General features: G+C 40.3%; 1 long non-coding RNA gene across 1 annotated transcript; it reads right to left on the bottom strand.

Moving 5' to 3' along the window:
• Positions 1-3,119: 3,119 nt before the first annotated feature.
• Positions 3,120-15,349, bottom strand: LOC121432543. Its single transcript, XR_005972207.1, has 4 exons — positions 15,151-15,349; positions 6,859-7,071; positions 5,438-5,525; positions 3,120-3,430 (listed from the first exon to the last, which is right to left on the bottom strand). It is a non-coding gene; the product is annotated as an uncharacterized LOC121432543 (long non-coding RNA).
• Between the last annotated feature and the right edge of the window lie 706 nt (positions 15,350-16,055).

Here is a 16,055-nt window from a genome sequence, read left to right as displayed (position 1 = left end):
ATAGATATAAACCCATACATTTTTATATTTGTGTGTGTGTGTGTGTGTGTGTGTGTAACAAAGAGGGGAGTTCACCAGTACATTTTATGTCCCTTACATAATTAGCTCTTTGATAATAGTTTTTTACTATAGCCCCTGTGAAGTAGTTATCTGTCTAGATACTAACCCTAAAATATCTTTAGTAATAATAATGGTAACAATGATGTCATGGGGCTGTCCTTTGCATTGGACAGTATGGTGAGTTTTCTTAATTTAGGCTTTGCCTCTATGGCTTGTTTCTGGGTGTCAGTGCTTTCTTAAGGCTCTGGTATTCTTTAAAAAGGGTGGGTTTTTTTTTTTTTTGGAGTGTGTTGCTCTTGGCTATCCTTCCACAGTAGAATCTTCTCTTGATATTGAAAATTCAGAGATGATCAATAAGTGTTAGAGGACCCTATGAGCCCTTCAAAATCAAATTGGAGTTCTCTCTGGGCTCTCATCAGGGTCTGAATTGATCATCATGGTTGTCAGCTGACAGTTTCTATGATGAGGCAACCTCAAGGATCTGCTCTTAAAATGCTGTAATTCAGAAGTTTAGTTCAGTGCTCTCCCCAGAGCTGTGACGAAGGCTATATGTGTTATGTACCAAGATGCACTTATCAATTAGCACTGACATATTATCAGCGGAGTGAGATTATCTCCTGTACATTTATTGACATATCTGTGTTTATACTATTAGAGAAAAGCCACTTTACATTAGTAAGAACCTTAATTTACTCCATGAGCAAAGTTATGTAACTAGGTATAGGAAATGTGAAAGCAATTTGCAAATATGAAATTACTTTAAGGAGCAAATGTAGAGAATAATGCTATTAAGATTATCATCAAAATTCAATTAAATGTTCACCAGCTTTTAGTTATGAAAAGGGGAGACATACAAGCCTGAAATGCTAGCCAACTGTTAAATATTAATTAATGGAAGCAATGTTTCCTAATTTAGCCCTGAAAGTTGGTAAAGCATCTCAAATAAATGTTGACTGAAAGCAAATTTAAAAATTACCTAGAGTTTCATTTGGCAAGTTTTAGGAACTTGAACTCTCACACATATTTAGTGTTTAAACTTTTTTTTTTTTCCTGCCATGTGCAAAGAGTTTCCTTTTATTTCCTCCTGTTGAAAGAGTTCCTTTCACCCATATATGGCTCTAAAAATACAAACCCTTTTAGAGTGGCTGTTGAAATTATTCACTCTTAGCCTAGAGCTAATTTTGGATTTTTGTCCCTAACAATACCGTCTGGGAAAGTTTCAAGTGAAAATAGGACTGTAGCACACATGTAAAAAAACTCTCTGGTGTTTTCTAAGGGAAACCTCATATAACAGGGGTTGTTATTTTCTTTTTCTGTTTGGCCAAATGTTGCCTATCAGTGTTCACTTTTTAACTCCAAGTGTGGGTCCCGGAGAACTTTGAACACAGTTACTGATTTCAGCGTAGAGCCATATCTGTGCGATGACATCACCTTCCACTCCCTTGCTGGGAACTCACCGTTCTCTGAACTGAAAGTCTGGAGCTAGTGCCAAGGGTTGTCTCACCTGTGAGCACATTTCCCATAAGCCTGGTCAAACCTGCCTGGGCAGCTAATGGGTTTGGGTGGTTATGTCCACCTTTCTGGTTTTGACCTGTTCTAGACTGAGTCTTTGGTCTTCAGACTACAGCCAATGCGGCAGCAAATGACAGTCACACCTTTGGAAGGCTGCCCATCGTTCTCACTTGATTGACCTGTCTGCTGGCAGGGAGGAAAGTACTATCACTGCTTAGCAATAACCTGGAATGGCCAATAAAAGAGACTCTGACCCATGAGAGCCGGAAATTAGACAATTTATTCTGAGCTTGAGGACTCTGTCAAAGGTCCTTGTGTTGGTCTTTCGTCTGCTCCATGATCCTAGGCTGAGCTTCCTAGGGACAGAGACACAGACGATTCTAGAACTTCTGTAGAGACCTCTGCAGTAAAGTGACAAACTATCTTTTTGTCTGGTTTACACTGTTGACTTAGTTTGATAAGCAAAGCAAAAAATGTAAAGAAAATGCAGCATGGCTCCCCTTGTGACAGGATAGTAGGGCCTGCTGCCGCTTGACAGGGACGCTCACACTGGAGAACAATAGCTAATAAAAATAACATCAAACATTTCAAAGACGTTAATCCTCACATTTGCATTGTGGTTTCCCCTTCTTGACAGAATTCTTCAGCAAGTAGGAGACACTCTTTCGTGGGATTCAAAAAATAAAAAATAAAAAGGAGAGGAAAAGAAGGAAAGAACTCAACCCACACAGAAAACAGATGGACACATGAAAAAAACAAATCACATGCCATACATATGATCACTCCCACACACAAGCATGCCTTATACACAAACACACATGTGTACAGGGACACACAGAAGCATCGACACAGGCATAGACAGCTGTCTATGGATGTTTACAACAAATACATAGGTAAGTAGTGACTTCACAGACGCCCATAGACACATCCAGACATATAGACCAACACAGATACATCATACACAGCAACACACACATACATACAAATAAATACATATAGACATAAGAGGATATATATATATATACATATATATGTATATATATATACATATATATATATATATATATATATATGTACACTGAGAGCTCCATGAACATCTAAAGACAGATTTTTACTCTAATAATGCACACTATTAGACATCTGGGACTTTCTTTAATTTCACAAGTAAAAAAAAAAGCATTTCCTATGATAGTATGCAGTTTTGTTTAAAATGTGTTTTTAAGATTCTGAATGGAGGATGAGATCTTTTTCAAGATCTTTCAGTCTTTTATTTTCTCATTGGTGGTATCTTTCCCTTAGTAAAGCCGGACAAAGACAGTGGGAGAGCCACTGGCCTGACACGCCGTGTGGAGCCTGCCCTCTTAGAGCGAGTCAACGCCAAAATAGACAGCAAAGGAAAACTAAATCCAGCTTGAACAATACTGGCCCTAAAATAGCCATGGGGTTTATGACCACAGCAGCAGGAAAGGCTGTTGATCATCTGCCAGGATCTTTTTCTTTTGGTTTGTCACTATTGAGTGACACAGAGGACATGAAGCCTCTGTCAAACATATGAGTTCAGAACCCCAAATCAGAGATACTAATAATAGTGCCTGGTGTAAGGCTGTCTCCTCGGAGAGAACTAACGAGTCCTTTGCCGCTGTGATCTTGAGGTTTCGAAGAGGTATCTCCAGCAGACCTGCTCATAGAAGCGCCCCACAAGGGTTTCTTCGTGTGCTTGCTCCTTCATCCTTCGCAATTCTGTCAGGTAGGCTGGAACTCTCAGGTTACACATAAAGCAAATGAGGCTCAGCAAGGAGCTGACTCGCTTATCCACAGCACCATAGCTAGAAAGTTTCTTCCGGTTTTACGTGCGTATCTGTGTGCCGGGCAGGAGAAAAACTGTCACGTTTGACTGTCAGGCACACTACTAAAAAATATAGATCCAATTGTCATTTTCAAGCTGATAGCGGAATCATGGGTGCAGAGGAAAAAGAGATCAATTGAGTCCAGGATGGCTGCAAAGTAGTTGAGAGAGGCAGAGTAGAATTGGAGTTGAGGAAAGAACACAGAGCAGTAACCAGAAGACAAGCAGAGGCCACGGGAAGTAGAGGCAAGGGAAGAGCTGCGTGAAACTCTTTGCAGTGGTCTACGCTGGCAGGGAGACATGCCATGAGTTCTAGGTTACCATGGATAAGCAGACTTAAGATTGAAGTTAATAGAGTTTTGAAGCTCAGGATTTAAAAAGTCTTTGGAATCCCTTATCTTAACGCACAGGCAACAATCAATGTATGGCAGAGGTCAGTTCTCGGGCTGCAGAACTCTGACCACCAAGCTGAGGGCCTGGAGGGCTAGGACAAAGTGAAGATAATTACAGGATTGAACTGGTTCTGTGTGAGGCAAAGCAGGAAATGAGTAGCCTGGCTGATATTCAGCCTATAAACTTTTGGTAAATCAAAGTATATTCATGGTAGAGTTTGTATTTTTTTTCCATTCTTCATGGGACCCAGAGACACAAACTGTTTTTGATTGCTGGAGAGGGACCACACCATCTCTAAATGGACTGAAATCATAACACTAATTCAAACCTATTTCTCCATTCCAAGTAGAGGGAGCATGATTGGAACTGATCTGTCTATGACAGATCATGGACACATGGTAGGCCATGTCCTGAGGAGGAACTTTTCCCAATAGGGCCATCTCTCTCCCCTAGGATCTTGAGGCTTCCAGTAGCATACAGAACATATCCAAGGGTGTTGAAAGTTACATAGCAACAAATTCTTCAGTGGTGTTTATGGAACTGAAGCCTAGCAACTCATGAAGGAGTCATAGGTACACAGGATCTCGGTGCATGAGACTGACAGTTACGATTGTAACTGATTCAGAAGTGGTCACATGCTACTCACCCAGAAGATAAACCTGGACTGAAAGTACAGGAAAGCAGCCATGCCTGTTTTATTCATATTTTATAACCTATGGCAAACATTTACTTAGCAATTCCACACTGCCTATCACCGTCTTAGACACTTATGTAGAACTTAGAGTCATGCTGAATGCAAATAAGATGTTAATTATTGCAACCCAACGATTCCTGTATCGTTAGATTGTGATGAATTTTTAAGATACACTGGAGGGAGAGATAGAGTCATAATACAATTCTCTATGAGGATTTTGAAAGACTGATCATTAAGATCCATATGCTTCTGTGTTACAGGCAATAAGGTTTCTAAACTGGGAGAAAAGCATAAGTCTTTTGGTCTAAGGTTCCCTTTGCAGCAGGAAAGTCCCTCTTCTGTCTAATAGGATACTTTTTCATTCTGACTCTAGGGGAATATCCCTTGAGTCACCAGGATAGCTTCTTTCAGGTAAGACCTAGCAGATCCCTGAAATGCCTCCCCAGCTACTGAGAATCTAACCCAAGCCTGCTGAGGATGACATTAAGCAGGTCTGATTAGAAGGCTAAATCCTGCCAGTTCCACTCTCTGCAGGGATGTTGTCTGAGCCCTGAACAACGTTTCCTGGATGGTAGAAACAGGGACGTGGTTTGGAATCTCCAACAGCTCAACAACAGCTTGGAAAAATAGTAGCGGTGAGAAGACAATAGATAGCCATCTTGGCTTGAAGACGATGACTCATGCAGATGAATCATTTACAGTCAGCTTGGTGGGTCTCAGGAGGACCACGTTCTCAGCTCGGAGAACTCTGCGCACCCTGAGCCTCTGACCAAGTCAACAACGCCAACTCCCTTTTGTGATTCTAGGAAAAGAATCTCAGAACCTTTCGATGAAGAAATCAGAGAGGAGTGTGGCTGCTGTGTGCAAGTGGGGTGGAAGCAGGAGAGATTAAATAGTCACTCGGGCAAAACCAGGCAGCTTCCGGGCCTTACCTGTCTCAATTCCGATGTTCTCCGGCACTGGGGCACAGAGCTCAGCACGTGGGAAAACACTCTGCACTGGCGTGAACACCTTGGTGACCTGAGTAAATTATGAATTCCCAAGGCAGAATTAGTGTCATGAGTGTGACTGGGCAAACATTCGTTCTCCCTCCTATTAGTTATAGCATAAATAATACACAAGCAGCAGGCAGAGCCAAAGCTGTTTGCTGTAAGTTTCCTTTTTGGTATTAAAACGATGAGTGTATTTTCCTTAAGAACCTTCTAGCAACATGTACAAATAAAGCCACACACAGTGACAAACTGTGCTGCTTGGAGTTTAGCTGATGACATTCTTGTTATTGAAACAGGAAATGACTCAGCCTCAGGCAGACCAGAGAGGATCATATATTTTATTCTTTTTTTGTTGGCTCATTTAGAAAAGAAAGAAAGAAAGAAAGAAAGGTCATCACAAGACAACTATGTTCATTTCCCAAATAATACATTTTCTTTGGAGAGGAAAAAAGAAAGCAATATGAAGGTTAATGTTTTCAGATTTTTAATTTACCCATTCTACCAAATAAGAAAGAATTTCTTGATAAGCTATTTTTAAAATATTGCAAAATATTTTAGGCTTTTCCCAAATGTTAGGGTCAAATGACTGTTTTAAGCTACAGAAGATATGTTTAACATTTTTAAAGGGTGTGGGTTCTGGTGTTGGAGTCCAGCTATAAACCTCTCAGCACGGAATGCTAATGCCCCTGCAGTTAACTGAAACAGCTTCTTGGTTTAGATAAACTTTAAAAAAATGTAATTAAAATATATTACATCTCTCTTTTCATTTCCTCCCTTAAATCTTCCTGTGCTCCGCAAAGCCCGTTCAAATTAATAACCTCTTTTCCTTATTGTTGCTGTTGTTACATATATGTGTGTGCACAATGCGTAAATGCAATATTAAGTAAACTTTTCAGCACATTACAAAGTTTGATTTACATCCTGCTTTTTTCTTTTTTTTCTTTTTTAATTATAAACAGGGCTAATCTGAATTTCATCTTTGTCTACTAAAACTTTGGGGCTGTGATAATTGCTAATCAAAATCAATTAAACAAACACAAAATAAGTGAACATAAATTAAGCACTTTATAAATTTCTATACACATCACTGAAATATTTCAGCTATTGAACACTAATAGTAGTAATAACTAAGATAATGGTTATAGAACAATGCTTTTAACTCTGAAATATTAACTACTCTGCATTCAATAATTGGCAGAGAGTACTAATTCACCCACTCCGAGCTCAGATGACTCAAACAGAAAGGCTTTCCGGTCTGTGAATCTAGATGTGTGACATCTCTTGCCAATCATTGGCTTTCTTGGTCAGATCAATCTCCACCCAATACATCATTTGGGGGGGAGGGGCATGGTGACTGTTACCGTTGGATGCTGTCTTAGAACTTGAAACCGCAGCATGTCATGGCTTTGGCCTCTTTGTACATACAGATAAAGCCGGCTTCTGAAGGCAGCAAATGGGGAAGACTCAAGCTCAGACTCAGAGCACACACAGTTGGCTCCTGCCTTGTTCTTTGTGAATGCACCCACCTCCTTTTAACAGCCAGCTGAAGTGCAGTCTGCTCAGAGATTAGAAAGCTATGGGGAAGAAAAAAAAAAAAAAAGATTTTCCATCCCTACATCTCAGAATGAAGTTTCCATCTGTAATTGTTAGTTTTTAATTTTTAAATAGTGAACAAAGAAACAGAATGTCTCATTATCTGTGAAGTGATTCAGGCGTTCACTGTGTACAGCTCTGTCACTAGAAACACAACAGTCATTTTTCTCTGGGGGGAGGGGCAGAACTTAGAAAGACAGTTCCTTTTTTTTCTTCTTCCTTTCAGCTAACTCCGTATTGCCAGTTATCTGCTGTGTCCATGCTCCGCATAGATCTAATTTAGGTATTAAAAAAACATGCTCTAGACATATTCCTGGATTGCCAGCTATGCAAACATGTGGTTGCAACACTCCCTTTTAAATCTCAAGCTGATTATTTCTATATATGTGTAAAGATTTTCCTAATGTGTGGTTTGTGATGCCTGTGAGCCTATTCAGGAAAACCACAGTGCCTAACGTGTCCTCCGTGTTATTTTCCCTAGGACACGAAAAGGCCTTTGCAATTTTCAATTTTTGAGATGGCAGCTTTTCAGAGCCCTGTGCTTTCTTGTGCTCTGCCATGAAATGTTTTACCTTAGTGATTTAAGAAAGGATCTCTCTACTCCTCCACCTGGTGAGGCTTTCTGACTCTTGAGACTGACTTGTGATATCTCACCACAGACACTGAAGTCATTGTGGTGAGGTGCACAGTTCCGCAGAGGCTCAGTCACACCTTAATATTTTCACGCTGCCATGACAACAGGCTAGTTTTGAGAAGTATCCTTTTGGGTTGAAGGCATCAGACAGTTCTAGGTTTTAACTCCTAATGAGACCAAGCATTTGAACAAGATAACCTTTGTAAGCAGTGAAAAATATCACACCAACAAGAGGATTTTTCTCTCAATTGCACAGTATCTGAGCAATTTTAACAAAAATATTTCTTAGTTTGTCAGTTTCTTAAAGTAATGCCTAGAAGCAGTATTAGGACATAGCCTGTGTTTATGAACCTGCTAATCACAAAAACATAAGACCTTATTTGGAAAGTAAATCCGAAGACTTTCCTTCAGTCCATAATTTGCCTTTACTCAGCTACAAATTCCAGCATCCCACGGAATCCATTGCAATAGCCAGCAGTCCCCACAATGTGTGTATGTCTCCATTTGTGTGTCTCTGTGTGAATGTCTAAACTTGCGAATGTGTCTTTGTGTGCATCCCTACTCCCATCTGAAGCTTTTCATGCTGAGAAACCAAGAACTCATAGAGGGAAATTTGTATCTGTGATCAGGTAGGATAAACAAGTTCTAGATTCAATGGAGATCTGGGGGAACTGCAGCAAGTAGAACCATGCAATAAGAGTTCCAGTCAACTGGGACCAGTGCAAAGAGGGACACATCAATATTCCTATGTCTGTTAGTTGTTTGAAAGACAAGAGATTACCTGGTATATTTATAACAAAGAAGACACAGAAATGTAAAACGAAAAAAAAAAAAACAACAACAACAACAAAAAAAAAACCCAGTACCCAGCCTTTAACAACTGCCCCTGCTTTCTTTCTCCCACGCCCCTTACTACCACTTGTCATCAAAGTAGGGAAAACATATCTCAGGGATCTTCCTGTAGGATAATTCAGCATTTATCACCGTCCTTTTTTTATCTTTTGTGTTTTCCCCCCAATCTCTACCCTCCCCCACCTGTGTTTCTCCCTCTCATCCTTAGATCATACTCTTCTCTTTATGTCTCTGTCTCTGCCTGCCTCTCTCTCTCTTTCTGTCTCTCTCCCTCCCCCCTCTCTCAGTGTGTGTGTGTGTGTATGCATGCATGTGCTGTGTGTGAGTATGTGCATGCATGTCAGTGTGCAGGTGCCGCAGCCAGAGGAAGGTACTAGATGATTTCTTCTATTATCTTTTCACCTTGTCACCTTGATACAACGTCTCTTATTGAACTGAAAAGCTCCTATTGGGGGCTAAGTTGGCTGACCAGTAAGTGTTCCAGATCCACCTGTCTCCACCTACCGAAGCTAAGGTCATAGGCACAAGTAGTCATACTTGGTTTTAATATATGTGCAAGAGATTCAAAGTAAAATCCTGGTGCTTGCAGAGAAAGCTCTTAGCCACGGAGCTATCTCTGTAGCCTGTTCTGTCCCCCTACCCTACAAAAGATTCGTATTTGGTAGAATGATAATGATTAGCTAAGTCATCTTATTATCCCATTTGATCCTCATGAATTCCTATCAGGTAAGTAAGTCTCTATCAGAAACTCAGAAATGTGAAAAACTGGGTCTGTGTTGAGGGAGGTGGTTAAATCAGAGACCAGTCCCCCAAACCACGTTTATTTCCTTTTAATGACATCAAATGACAATAAATAATGACACCAGTTTAAAATCTTGTGTTTAAGCTCCATATACAAATGGTGGAGACAGGCGTGTGCTCAATGCTGGACCACATATACTAGCCTTGAGTTCTTTAACAATAAATAGGAAACGATAAAGCCACCCCGTCTGTTCCTGTGAAACTCCTTCTGGGAAATGAGCCTAAATCTTTCATCTCAGTCATGCCAAGGAATCCTGGGACGATGAAGCAGAGCCACAACTCACTATCAGATTAACTCCTGGAATGCAAACTTTGCCTCTGATTTGGAAATGACCAGGCAACTTCAGACCGACTGCATTTTTATGCCATGGACGACAGAGGACTGCAAAGGTGTCCTGTTTGTGTTCAGTGACAAGGGAGCAGCAGGAACATTTAGTAAAAACAGAACAGACTGAAGTGTACACTTCATCAGTGTAGACAAAGGGCCCAGCTTGTGGTTGGTCCATTCACCCAAACTTACACAGGAAGTGAATCTTGGAGGATATTCTAGGAAAAATATGTCAGTCCTTCTGGGAAGGTGAATCTTCTACAGGAGTCCCTGTGTGGATTGGAATGTTCTATGCACTTTATTAGATCAGCAAAATGGCAAACAAGAGTAGGGTAGAAATACATAGGAAACAAGGGGACTTTGAAGTTCTTTGAACTCTCCAGGGGATCTTGACAGGGGATATCTCTTACTTCAGACCCATGGACAACTGCAACACATTAAAACAAAAGATGCTTCCAAATGCACACTTTTGGCATATTTTAGAGAATTTATTTTTTCTAAGAAGTCTCATTGATGTCTTCATGACCTCTTTAAAGCTTATAGCTGAAGTTGCTACCAATCAATCAAAGTAACATACCGATTGTATGTACATACTTGATGGGTATAAAATCCATAACAATCTTTTAAAGTAAAGGGCAAAAGAGGAACTTTTTATCACTTGGTGTTACATCCTGCACACACTTCCTGCCAGATAATAACATGCTTTGATTTTATCTGACACCTCATATTTTGTTTTACACAAATGTCACCTCAATGAAGAGAACTTTTATATTGCTCTAAGGTGGTTTTCTTCAAGATCTCTGCCCATCATTCCCCATCCTGTGACCCTTGACATGTCCTCATCTAAGACAGTGTTGGTTTGCACACACCACTCCTCACATATATGTAGCTTTGGTCATTGTTATTTCCCAAAGATACAAGTAGATATTTATCTTACAATAAAAAATATGCTTTCCTTTAAACATTCCTGATGATTTTGAATAAGAGGAATGGACATATTTACAGGTAGAAATGTGTTGCTAGATAGACGGTGCAAACTTCTGAGTCATTTGATTTTATGCTTATATGTTGTAGAAATGAGAAACTTGATCTTCTGAACTGAGCAAGGTTGACTATCTCTTTTATTCAGGTGCAAACATTTTTGTTCCAAGAAAAGGATCACAAAAATTTGGTTCATGTATGTTCATGAGGAATCATTAATGTAACATCATTGGGTCCAGGAAGTTCATTTCAGGTCCCTCTTAAAATACTAACCATAGTTAAAAGTAATTCTTTTCATTCTGTATACTTCTTGTTATTTCTCTCATATTCTATCTTGTCATCTTCTGTTGGTGTTTCTTTCTTTCACCTTAAACTTAACAGACCTTTTTATCCCAACAACAATAAAACAGATGTCCAAGAAGAAAATCTGTCTATCATTTGCACAATAAAACTAAAACCACAAGCAAATACATTTCTGGGGGCTTTGAATTTATTTCTAAGTGAAACTCAATTTATCGTATTTAATCTGAAAGACAAGAATGGTGATTTTTGTGTCACTCTTCTCTAAATTCCATTACAATAAAAACACATCATTCCAGAAGGGAGACATAACAGGGATAAAAAAAATAAGGACTCTTCAACAAACACCAGCTTTCAGCAAGTTCTAGAAAACAGAATGTGAACTATAATGGATCACACAAGATGAGCAAGCAGGGAGGGAAGTCTGTCACCTGGATGCCCCTGGAAGTGAACACCCTGGGGACAGAAAATAGTTCAGTTAGTAAAGGTGCTTATAGACAAACAGCACATGCTGAATTGCACACCCAAGGATCAGCTCCTGCAAGTTGTCCTTTGACCTCAAAGAACAAGTGCTGTCGCATCTATGTGCCCTTCCTCCACTAAATAGATACTATAAAACTTCAAAAACATAAATTCTGTGTGGAAGAAAGGAAAGGGAGCAAATGAAGTAAAATCACAAATGGATTGAAAAATACAGTTTTATCCTACCTGAGTCTTAATGACAGACAAAACTCTGAAGTCTTGTATTAACCTACAAATGAACTCACTGTCCACATGTACACACAGTCATTTATGGTTTCATTCATTCAAGAAGAACGAATACAGAAGCTAGAAGAGCCCAGGCATAATTGAAAACACAGATTCTGATAAGAATATATGGGACAGACAACAGATGTATGCAACACCTACCCAGCAGCACAGTACAGTACAATGTGATACAAGTCTTTACATGTTATAGGCATTGTCAGAATACATACATATGTTTGCTTATCTTCTGTTTATTTTTAAAATTTTAAACTTATGCGTATGAGCATGTGTCTAAGTGTGAGTGTGTGCACTTAAGGGAAGATGCCAATAGACATTGAAAGAGAGAGGATCAGTTACCCTGGAGCTGGAGTCAGATACATTTATAGAATGCCTGTAACGTGAGTACCGAGAATGTAATTGGTCCACTGCAGAAGCAATAGTGCTCTCAATCACTGAACCATCTCTTCTCAAGCCCTGATTTTTTTTAAAGCATATTGAGCATGTGTACCTGTTTAACACCCAGAGACAATTTGCTCTATCTATTTTATAGAATTTAATTTCTTTGGAAAATTCCCAGTGTTTGCTAACTTTTTAGAAGGTATTATTGATACTTCATTTTTTAAAACATATAAGACATGTTAAAACAAGACTAAAAGTACTTACCAGAAAACACAGCTATAACTTAGTCATTTACAAGTATATGCCAACGTGTAGCAATACTCTTATTGCTACCTCTTAAAATCACCATGCCTGGCAAATGTTGAATTCTTTCTCAAAAATGTGTGTGTGTCGGGGAGGCATACATGCCTACTGTCCTTGTGTGTTTACATATATATGAAAATTAAAAGTCAACTTTTAACGCCTTCCTCAAGCACACTCAATGTTATTATTTGAGACAGGGTCTCTCGCCGAATCTGGAGCTCACCTGTTATGTTAGACTAGTTGGCCAGCAAGCCCCAATGAGCCTCCTATTCAACCTCCCTAATGGTGAGATTACAGGCATGAGTCACAGCAGTGAGTCTTTATAGATGTATGCTTGGGATTTGAACTCAGGTCCTCGCGTTTGCACAGCAAGCACTTACTGACTAAGGCATCTTCCCAGTCCTTCTTTCTGAATGTCAAAGCATGTCCCCTTTAAACACAGCAGTTCTCGCTTCATCAGCAAGGATTCAGCCTATGTTCATTATTCTGAGGGGGCAAGTGGGCATTTGTAGGAAGTTAAATGCACAGGCTTTCAGTATGCCAGTCATCTGATGGGGACCCTGGCTACTCTCAGTGCAAACGAATCTACATCCAGACACAGAACATGCTGAACCCTTGGAGAGGTCCCTCGGGCCCCTTCCAAGTCAGTTGGCAGCCTGACCACCATAAGGAGCTGGCCCGGTAGTTCAGTTCACCAAATATGAGCTGTGTTTCTTGTAGACTTGGGCTTTGAGTTTTGTAGGAAGCAATCAGGCACGCAAAGCTCCCTTTTCTGATGTTTCTGAAACACACTCTCAGAACCCTTTCAGAACATGGTTGCTTGTGTTTGCTGGAATAGTCAGCCTGTCTTATGGGACATGTGATCCTGCCATGGAATCACCGTGACTCCTCTTTATTTTTGTATTATAAATATGAGCAATAGTATCCTCTTTGGGGACATATTCATTCAATTCTTTTGGTTAAGTTTTTGAAAGATGAAAACACAGGATGAGAAACTAAGCGCATGTTCCATTTGACCTAAAATGGCCAGAACTTTTCCAAAGAGACTGTAGCATATTTTTTGTACCCTCACCAAGAGCACTAGAAAGGGCTGGCCACTCACAAAACACTTTCTCCAACTTTGGTGTTGGTGTTAGTCTTCTTTTAACCAATTCGGTTGATTTTGCTTCATAATTCCCTGGTCAGGAAAGCTGTTGACCATTTTTTAAATATACTTCATTAAAGTATATTTGCAAATGTTTTGACTACTTTTTATATATAATCTATTTTTGACTGGCATATGTCATGTGTATATCTTGGACACTTGTTTAACTTTAAATGCACATTTTAAGAATAGTTTCTTCTCGGTAGACTATTCTCTATTTATTTACTATTGTCTTCAGATAAAGTTTCAATTTTTGATGAAATCTAAATCCATTAAAATTAATTTTCTTGGTGTTCTTGCTTTCTGTTTCCACCCAAGGAGGTGCTGCTCATGCTCCAAATCATTGATTATTTCCATTTGCCATCCCTTTTGGGGAGATTCTGATTTAATTACTTTCCTTTAATTCTGTAATGTATCTGCAATGTGCCTATGGCCTGAGGTAGGCCATGTCTCTTTTTTCCCCCTTTTCTCTCTCTCTCACTTCTCTTACTGTTTGCTTTCTCAGCCTGGTACGTGTTTTCAGGAGTCCAGCCTTCACTGCTTGGTGGCTTTCCTCCCCTGTCGGACTTCTGGAGTCCCACTCTTAACAACCGAGGACAATCACAAAGCAAAGTTGTTCCCACCCTGATAACAAGACAAAGTCGGGTAGTTTGTAATTTTTCTTTAACTTACTCCAGCACGCCGGTCAGAAAGCCCTTACATGACTTGAATCGGGCAGGGAAGGTGGCTTTGATAAAGTTAGGAGAAGTTAGCCACTACAGACAGAAACAGTGTACACAGTAAGAACTCCTTAATGGCTGCGTTTGGACTAGCAGGGATAAACAGGATTCCATTCTGACATTCCGGCTCTTCTCCACCTGCCACCACCAGGTGCTCAAAGGAGGGGAAGGGTAAGAAAGGTGGCAGACCAAAGGGCTCCAGCCCCAAGCCCACATGCACAGAGATGACCTAAAGCCAGATGGATAGACATACCCTCCTGCCCCTAGGAGTCTGCTCTCTTTTCTGCTCCCCACCCTGTCTCCAACCACGGTAGGAATGCAGGAGTTGGGAAATGTGAGCTAGACATACCCTAGAAAAGGAGCGCAAACAAACCCAGGCGCCCACAACCCTCTAATAAACATAGGCAGCCACAGGCTCTTGTGAAGTGAGCAGTGTTAATGTTTCATCTCATTATTGTTTTTACAAATAGGGCTACTAAAACAAATATTATGTTTACATATGTATACAAATACATACACACATACAGACAATTGTATGTAGACAGATATACAAACAAGTAATCACAAACACATACAGACACGCAGACATACACAGATATTCACAGACATGTACACATTTGCATATATAGAGATATAAACACACAAACACTAGACATAAATGCACGCACGCTCCCCTGCTAATCCTGGAGCCCTTCCAGTCCTTGTACGCAGCACACTCATATGGCAACAAAGCTGAACATTGACTAAAACCACCAGGAAGACACTTTCCTTCATTAGCTGTCTCAGTACTAACAGTTATTTTCAAGAGTGAAAGTTTAAATTTCAACAAATAAAACATTTGCAAGGCCTTACCTATCACATCATGTAGTAACTGAACTTCAGTTTTTCAGTTTCAATGGAAAATTCATTGCTTTTTGAGAGAGAAATGCATGAAGAAGAGGCAACTCATCCTTTTGAACAGAACTGTCTGCACGCAAAATCGTAGATGAAGATGAACATCTGAACTCAAAGCACCTATCAGGCAACAACTCACACGTACTTTTCAAAAAGTGGCATTTTACAGAGTAACTCGAGGAAACAATGAAAGGAAATGTGAATTCGTTTTCTGTGGGGGAGGTGATACATTGTTAAAGACGCCCAAACAAACAAAACAGGCTCTTTGGCTGTGCATGAGAATATTCTTTGCCCATATAATTAGGAGGCGGTATTGCAATTACTGTTGACTAGATTTGTCAGACTCCGTTTGAATTCTCTAGAAAAACCAGAAGGTCAAAACCTAGTTACCATCTCCTGATTTCCAAGCTGAAAGCCCTGTCTAATTACAAACTTCACTTTAAACCATTGGTTTCGCCGCTAAACGCAAAGAAGGGAACTCCATGGTGAGAAATGAAGGAGTGTGGCTTGAAAGCATAGGAGACAGAAGTAGAAAAGGATGTGGAGACGGTGGGCCTGTGAGGAAATAGCCCAGAGTGCCAGGGAGGCTGAGCCCCTAGCATTCGGGAACACGCCCCCACACAGACTGGTTTGTGGGAGACGTGGGCAGATGAGGGTGGCTGAGAAGAGGTTCACCCTCCAGTAGTCCATCACTTATGAGGATGGGGGTGAGAGGGGAGAGCAGAGCTTTTCAGCTGTGACATAATAAGCTCCTACTGGAGGAACTGCACAGCCCCGGGCCCAAATTGGCTTCTTATCTGCCGTTGGATCCGCAGAGTGCGGTTTTTTTTTTTACTGCTTCATCTGCCATAAGTATCAAGAGC

The sequence above is a fragment of the Microtus oregoni genome, unplaced genomic scaffold (assembly GCF_018167655.1).
Source record: "Microtus oregoni isolate MIOR12 unplaced genomic scaffold, Mior012 000035F_ref0000213, whole genome shotgun sequence".
Classification (NCBI taxonomy): domain Eukaryota; kingdom Metazoa; phylum Chordata; class Mammalia; order Rodentia; family Cricetidae; genus Microtus; species Microtus oregoni.
This window is presented reverse-complemented; position numbering and strand designations above follow the sequence as displayed.